The sequence below is a fragment of the Argopecten irradians genome, unplaced genomic scaffold (assembly GCF_041381155.1).
Source record: "Argopecten irradians isolate NY unplaced genomic scaffold, Ai_NY scaffold_0257, whole genome shotgun sequence".
In the NCBI taxonomy this organism is placed as follows: Eukaryota; Metazoa; Mollusca; class Bivalvia; order Pectinida; family Pectinidae; genus Argopecten; species Argopecten irradians.
The window spans coordinates 34,366-40,434 of record NW_027187724.1 but is presented as its reverse complement, the minus strand read 5'-3'; positions in this window follow the sequence as shown (position 1 = coordinate 40,434).

Here is a 6,069-nt window from a genome sequence, read left to right as displayed (position 1 = left end):
CAGCGTACTGTTTTTAGCTGTAATAACAACCATATCCTTTTTTTATTTCTTTCAAGGAAGGAAGGGGTTTGCGATAGACGGTATAAAGTTATTTACGATGGTTCAAACGCTAAGCATTGGCACATACAGATGACTATACGAAACAATATATCTACTGATATTGTAATGAGCGAATCAGTGTCCCACTGATATTCTTATGTTATGGATGAGTCACAGCTACCTCTTTAATCCAGATTCTTTCTTTTGAATCGTCGGAAGATAATCACAAGATAAAAATATAGGGTAGACGATTGTCGTTCAAGACTATTTTTATAGTTCTTCAACTGTATTTGCACTACAATATCAACCTGTCGTATACCTTCAACACTTCTTAGTATCAATATCGTCTAATGGTAAACAAACATTATATTTATTGACTCAGAACATACAGCTACGTACCTCGGAGAGGAATTATATTTTTAAAAAAGAATATTTGTTATAAATGATGTAGATATTTGTTTTAACTAATGTTTCCTTTTGAATTTAATATTATAAAATAATAATGTGTTATGGTAACACTGTTAATAAGTGATTCACAGTTTTATCGCTTATTGTTATTTGGTACCAAAAGTCTATTTTCTTTTGATATACATGTACATTTGATTGATGAATGTAATTTTTTTAAATATATTTATTGACAGCAAATTTGATGTAAGATAATATATTATGCTGCTTTTATACTAACGTGGTTCAATAAAGTTGTAAATGTCTCCCAGTTTATTATTGAACTTTATTACTTTACTCAAGACAAACTTTTAAAAAATGATATTTTCCAAATATATTTTGAATATAATATAATTGGAATCTGAAAAGTGATCAAATAACTTATCAAACTTTACTGGGATTCCTTTGGGCATGGTCATTTCAGATATCGAAGTTTATCTTAAACTGACCTTAAGTTTATTCATAAGCATTGAAACGATTAAAAAACAATCCAGCACAAAACGACTGTAAATAATGAAAGCATTTTGATGAGGTCGATACCAAAAGCATATGGTTTTGCTAGTTTAGGGGGAAATGTGACGCTTTTTTCGCGAACAGCTGATGTTAATGAAAATTTATTATGTACCGAAAAATGCAATTAAGTTCTGCAGTTCCATTACATGAATGACTTGTATCGTGTAGAGTGAAGAGTAGCAAGAGGAAGACCGAAATGTGTTCCAGCAATGATTTGACAAATTATTCTTTTCCGTGATTCGTACCAAAAGTTTGTAAAAATAACATCGCCGCTACTTTATGCGACATTATGACATAAGAGTAACAGCTATAGAATGGAATAGTAAAATGGGGCCTGTAATTCTTTATGACCAATTGACTTCAATCATTGTATACGTAGGTATATGTCGACGACATATAAAGGACTACTTATATTAGATTTAAAATGTACTTGACCAGGTAAACATTCTGAAAGACCCAACCCTGTTATATAGGCTCATCTGATTTTTTTCTCAGTTTTTTCCACTATATAAAGCGCTTGGTTGCGAGTTTTGAAACCTACATCTTATACATAGGATATAGATATTTGAATAATATAACAATTATGTTCTTTTGTGCTGGTGAATATCACATCATATTTACCAGCACAAAAGTCCATAATATGGCCAGAGAAGTAAAACAAAACAAAGCCTAATACAAATGTGTTCTGAATTTATTCAATTTTTAATAAACCTGTATAAAAATATTTAAAAACAGAATGCACTTACTAAAACGATCTGTACTATACCTTTCAAATCTGTGTTCTTTCTTATTTCTTTATAAAGATATGCATGGTCGGTAGGAGTTTGTGTTTACAGTATCTCTGTCGCCGGGAAAACTTTGAAAACTGTGTGATTAAAGAAAACGAAGCGGTTGCAGTTGGCCATCTTTTGTGTATTCCCGTCATCTGACAGATCGTGTTGCAGGTTATGACGTCATGACGTTTGTTCTAGAGGATTTCCATTTCCGCTATATCGACCAAAAACGAGTGTTTATTTCATACCAATTTAATTTCTTATGTTATACTCATTTCTATTGGTTAGATATTGTTTTTCCATAGACCGAAAAAATTGTATGAAGTATTATGACGTCATACATGCAATTTCCGGGCATATTTTAAAAGTGGCACAGTCATTGGCCAAACTGAACTATTAGATAGGATATCAATCCGCCAAAACTCAATTTGATTAATTATAAAAGTAAGTAATATCACGGAAATTTATATATATAATTAGTACCTAATTGAGTTAATCTAAATTGATACTTCGAGACGAGTTTCATAATTTCAATTTGATAAAATTTTATTTCATACAAAATATGAAAAGCGGTCAAACATTAGGCTAAGCGTCAACAGGTTCTCCCCAGATAACACAATGCATTTAACATTATATACAAAATATACTCTTTTAAAATCAATTTATAGTATTTGAACAACTAACATGAGAAGATTTAGATAATCAACGTTTGTAAATTAGATGATGTATAAATTCGATATATGTTTTTAGGTGAAAATTGTTTATGTGAAAGTTACTCCTTCCACTCATGGATACAGACCAAAAAAGTCCATTCGCAAATAGCGATCACAAGTCATCCACCCATCCACACATTTATGTCTCCCGTTAATATTATATCTAATTTATATTATTAGTTATATCACAAAACATTGTATCAAAATTTTCCAAATAATTGTAGCGTTTCTCCAAAATATGATAGCACTTAAGGCTATGACGAGACGCTATTGTATATCGTAAGTCCGTGATGGAAAGTGACTACGGCAGGGAAAACTAGAAAACATCACTCTAAAATTCACATAATTTATTCACATAAACATCCACGTGCAAAATGTAATATAGTTCACAATAAATCCATTAGGAACACACACACTGGTACACTGTCACTGCTAGGTGATATCCATAATTGCGAAGTATTCAGTACATCCCAAATGCAAGTATAAATCCCATGGTCACACACTAAGAATGATAGAGTAATCCGTATATATCACATCACTGATACATGTGTAGTAAAGTAATCCGAATTAAAAATAACTTATCCCGAGATGCGTGGAGTAAGTCCCAAAATTTCCATGTCCTCTCTCGTTTCGTCACGTGCACCCCCTTTTTATACCACTTTCATACTATCCTCTAATTGGCTAAAACCTCGCTCCTTCCATCTTCATTCTCACGTTCATTGGCTGAATCTTAATATGATTACGTATTTCTACCTACTTCCATCCCCCCTCCCAACCTAACTCTAATTGGCTGGCCGGAGTGACCACTACCTAAATTTAGCTCTCTGTTACTATTAATACGAACACCTTACGCAACCTGTCCATCAAACTGGACCCTAATACACAGCCCTAGTCGTAAACAACTCCTTATATGGAAAACGGAATGCGGTGCCCTAGCTCCCTTATACGTAACGACCCCAGATGGGCACGTGCGCGTGGCCACCTGGCCCCTAACTGTCCATATACACTATACATACTGCATATATATAAACTAAAACTATGAACTAAATAGCATAAAACTCTTATTTTAACAATACAAATAAACTTTAACTTTAACAACTAATAAAAACTAAGCGTGACATAAATTTCCACGCTACATAATCTACATTGCTACCAGGTGGTCTGTAAATACAACCTAATAAAGACTTATTACCACCTGTGGTAACCTCAGTCCAAAGCATTTGTATATCTTTTCATAACTATATTATCTTTGCGATAAATAATGATTCCTCCCCCAGGTTCACGGTCTTTTCTGTGTAGGTAGTAGATTCATACACCTTACTTGATTTTCATTCTCTGCAAACAGGTTTTATTTCTGGTTTGTTAAAGAGTTTTGCATTAACACCAAATTATAAAGTACTTCACTTGCAGCATTTTAAACTTCTTACTAATTATTTATAATGCTTTTATTTTTATTTGAATAATTCTGAGAAAACGATACAAATAATTTATGCTTTTTAAGTACTTGATGCTTTGATATAAACGTAAGTATCATAACTCATACACGACAGAAAATGGAAATACGTGAGAGCTCATCGTTAAAGCAGCAATGTGTTAAAAAAAAGTATGATGTTACGGTTAGAGTTATTTCTGACACCAGAAGTAGATAAAATTAAAGCTTGTGACGTTCATGTTATGACGAACACACTTTGCATGGATTTTGGACTTACATTATCATCACGAATCTAAGAGATTTTACTACTACATTATTTGTAAAAGATAACCTCGTTGATCGACCGAACACAGTATGAACTTGTCTAGGCAGGTGAAGTGAGGATTCACCAGAGACCATACAACACCATGTAGAAGGTACTGTACAGACTTAAATTACTTATTATTTCTTCGCAAATTTATCGTTACTTTTCAGACCAAAAACGAGAGTCTTAATGTAATGGACTAATGGCGATGGCGATGGCGATGAAATCATCATAACGCCCGAGCACTGGTATTACGTCATCAGCCGTACAACGATAATAATAACATGGAAAACCAATACACAATACCATATGATTTTAATGGAAGGATATTTCACAAGTTCAAACTCGGATTTGCCGAATACGGAATGTACAATACGTATTTTTCTTGGAAATTCACCATTTATCACCATTAAGTATCCCAATTTGAATCATTTACCTCGGTTTGTATTTCATTGACTTTCAGATAAGATAAGTAATCTAACGATGGACTGTACAGATTAACTTAAACGAAATAGTCCATGATCTACCAAAAGTAACAAGTGCTGAAATATTTATTTCACAGGTGGGTAGGCATGCTTTCAAATGGTTTTGATCGATTCTGATACGATAATACACAAAAAAATTTCGTATATTCTCTTAAATAGTATTAATAAAGATACATATATAATGTATAATGCATACAATGTATATCACACGTTGTCGCAAATATCAATTAGATTCCATCATTGCCATTACAGTAAAGAACTTGATAGTCACACATTGGTAATGTCTTAAAAGGATGAAACCTTTTGGCAGTCTCACTTGCTCTTTAACCTTTTAATACACCTACAATTCCTATTTGTTACCATTGCGTGTTTTATTATATTTAACAAAATAAGGTAATATACATAATATGTTCATATCAACGTTTTCGTATTATTCATTATATTATAATGGTCTCCAAATTAGTTTTTGTGTGCTAAAATAATTATCTCCAGATATATATACGTATCTAGAAGACTCTCTGTTCGAAACGATGACACCAGCATATTTCTAGATAGTTTAACTCTATTAAACTACCCTCGCTTTAACACGACCAGCGACTACACATCTCTTTACATCGACCAGAAAACAGGATCAACGTAGTAAATTCAGCTTTGTTATTGTTACACTGTATATCAAATCAGTCCTACATTTTTATATAGAACATTTGAAGGGTAATAACAGATAGACATGTTATCGTTTATCTTCATATCCCACATCTAATGTTAACCTTTCTTCATTAAATCCAGGCATGTGTTAAGATATGAACTATAGAGTAAATATTCAAAACATATCTGTAAATACTAAATTCAAGATCAATGGCAAAAGTGACATTTGCAGTTTGAATAACCAAATCTACTTATTTGGGATTCTGTATATACAATGTTGTTTACACACGTACTGTAGATGTGTTTATCTGGACCTAAGATAAACTAGTCTACATGTCGAGGTAAACTAGTATGTATTGAAAGGTTTACATACAGAAGGAACAAGCAAAATCAATGTTTTCATTATGGATAATGTGGAACACGTGCTTTGAGTGCTTTACAGTGTGCAATTTATATCGCCTATTATATTTCTTATTTTTGGAGTGGTAATGGGATATACTACAAAAATATGATATGATTTTTAAAAGGAAAAAAAATCATACACAGTCACAAAAGAAAGATTGATATTGCTTTAGTCTCATCACAGGTTTACGCTGCGCAAAAAAAAAATATTACTAAAAATAGCCCTGTATCCCATTTCCAGAAAATGGGGTAATTAATTTTAAAATGCTCTGAACACCACAAAAAATTTCGATCTGAATATTTCAGGGATGCATTCGTT